Source organism: Chlorocebus sabaeus, chromosome 8 (genome assembly GCF_047675955.1).
Source record: "Chlorocebus sabaeus isolate Y175 chromosome 8, mChlSab1.0.hap1, whole genome shotgun sequence".
Classification (NCBI taxonomy): domain Eukaryota; kingdom Metazoa; phylum Chordata; class Mammalia; order Primates; family Cercopithecidae; genus Chlorocebus; species Chlorocebus sabaeus.
In genome coordinates, this window is record NC_132911.1 from 128,084,365 (window position 1) to 128,086,677 (window position 2,313).

Here is a 2,313-nt window from a genome sequence, read left to right on the forward strand (position 1 = left end):
CTATGGGAGATGGCTGTCTTTAAGATGTTTTCTGTCTTTATTTTTTAGTTGGTTTACTTTGATGGGCCTAAGTGTGGTTCTATTTTTCTTTGTTCTGCTTTAGTTTTCTGAGCTTGGTCAAATGTTACTTTGGCCCCATTCTATTCTAAGACTCCTATTATCTTTTTAAAGGCTTTTTATTGTGTTTACATGCTTCCAATACATGCTTCAGTATGTACTATTTTCTATCGACCTGTCTTGTAGTTCACTAATCCTGTCTTTTGTTACACAAATCCACTATTACATCCACCCACTGTGTTCTCAACTCCAGATCCTGTATTCAGTTCTAGAATGTCCATTTGATTTTCATAGATTACTTTTTTGATAAAAGTCTTTGCCTATTATCTTATCCATAATTGTCTCAAACATATTAGTCATAGTTATCTTAGAGTTCTTGCCAGTGAACTCCAATATGTGAATCGTCTGTGGCTTGGTTTCTTGTGTCACGTTTTCTCTCTTTGTTTTTGATCATGTGGTCCATGTGGTTTTGGCATGTTTTGCAATTTTCCATTGATTTCCAGATGTTTTAATGTTACAGGCTTTGGGTGATGTCTTTCTTCAATGAGGTTCAACCTGTCTTCTGCTAGAACTTAATCCAACCAAGAATCATGATAAATCAAGGCAGAGTTACAAATCTTGGCATAAGGCTCATTCTACCTTTGATGTGCCCCTAGCCTCAGAGTTTTCTAATGATCACCTAGAACATTCTTCAGATCCCTTCTTCTGGCAAGTCCTGATTTTTAATCTTTGTTTTATGAAGCTTTCTGCCTACTTTTGTTCTCTCTCCTAAACAGCACCACAACTGCAAATTTTCTGAGTTGAAATTGCCCATGTTTCAGGCTGTTCCATCTCTCTACCAAAAGCTCTCTTGGTTGCCGTCCCCTGGAAGCAAACTTTAAAAAAATACAAAGTCAAAATTACCAGTCTCCTGTCTGAAACCAGAATGGACAAGTGCTCCCAGACTAAAAGCCGCCACAGGTCAGTTCACCTCAGAAAAGTTCACTCCTCTTCAGAGCCCTGCTTGGGCAGATTTCTACTGCCTTCAAATAGATGAGACCCGTATTTTGTCCAGCTTTTCTGCTGGGGGATAGTCGTGGTGGATTTAAGAGTTGCTAGGAATTAGTGAGAGTTATGTTGCCCATTCTTCCTCTTTCTGAATGGAAATTGTCACTACACTGTGGGTACGTAGGGGAAGATAACTCTTTTCATTTACAGATTAGAGCAAGGAGCTAATTTAAGACCTTATAGAGAGTATGGCACATTTCGAGGTAAATGCAGTCACTTTGTGGAAACTTCAGCTCACTCTCTTGTGGATGGGTATCTTCCACACTGGGGAAAATAATTAGGCATGAATACTTGGTATTCAAAGTGGTGGATTGTGATAGAGAGCCAGTTGTCCCCCAAGATGTCCTTCCCTTCTTCCAGTTTTTGGTATACAATTGGACATACAGAATGAAGACATTTAAAGTTTCTCTTTCAGCTCAGTGTGATCATGTGACATAGATCTGATGGAGAAGATGTGTCATGTGGCAACCTGAAAGTTGGCTCAACGGGGTCGGGGTGGGCACCGGTCTGGGCGCGGGTGTGAAGCAGCGGATGGACAGTTACGCGCACCTGAACGGCTGCAGCAATGGCAGCTACAGCCTGATGCAGGACCAGCTGGGATACGCGTGGCACCCGGGCCTCCACGCGGACGGTCCCGCGCAGATACAGCCCATACACCGCTACGACGTGAGCGCCCTACAGTACAACTCCGTGACCAGCTCGCAGACCTGCAAGAACGGCTCTCCCACCTACAGCACGTCCTACTCGCAGTAGGGCACTCCTGGCTCCATGGGTTCGGTGCTCAAGTCCCAGGCCAGCTCCAGCCCCGCTGTGGTTACCTCTTCCTCCCACTCCAGGGCGCCCTGCCAGGCCAGGGACCTCCGGGATGTGATCAGCACGTACCTCCCGGCGCCGAGGTGCCGGAACCCGCCGCCCCAGCGGACTTGACCTGTCTCAGCACTACAGGAGCGGCCCGGTGCCCGGCACGGCCATTAATAGCACACTGATCTCGCGCATGTGACGGCCGGACAGCGAACTGGAGGGGTATGAAATTTTCAAAGAAAAACGAAGGAAATGGGAGGGGTGCAAAAGAAGAGAGTAAGAAACAGCATGGAGAAAACCCGATACGCTCAAAAATATATATATATCCCATCACCCACAGCAAATGACAGCTGCCAAAGAGAACACCAATCCCATTCACATTCACGCAAAAACCGCCATGCCGACAAG

General features: G+C 45.8%; 1 pseudogene; it reads left to right on the plus strand.

Moving 5' to 3' along the window:
- The first annotated feature begins 1,471 nt into the window (after nt 1-1,471).
- On the plus strand, nt 1,472-2,104 carry LOC119624757 (transcription factor SOX-2-like; annotated as a pseudogene).
- The last annotated feature ends 209 nt before the right edge of the window (nt 2,105-2,313 follow it).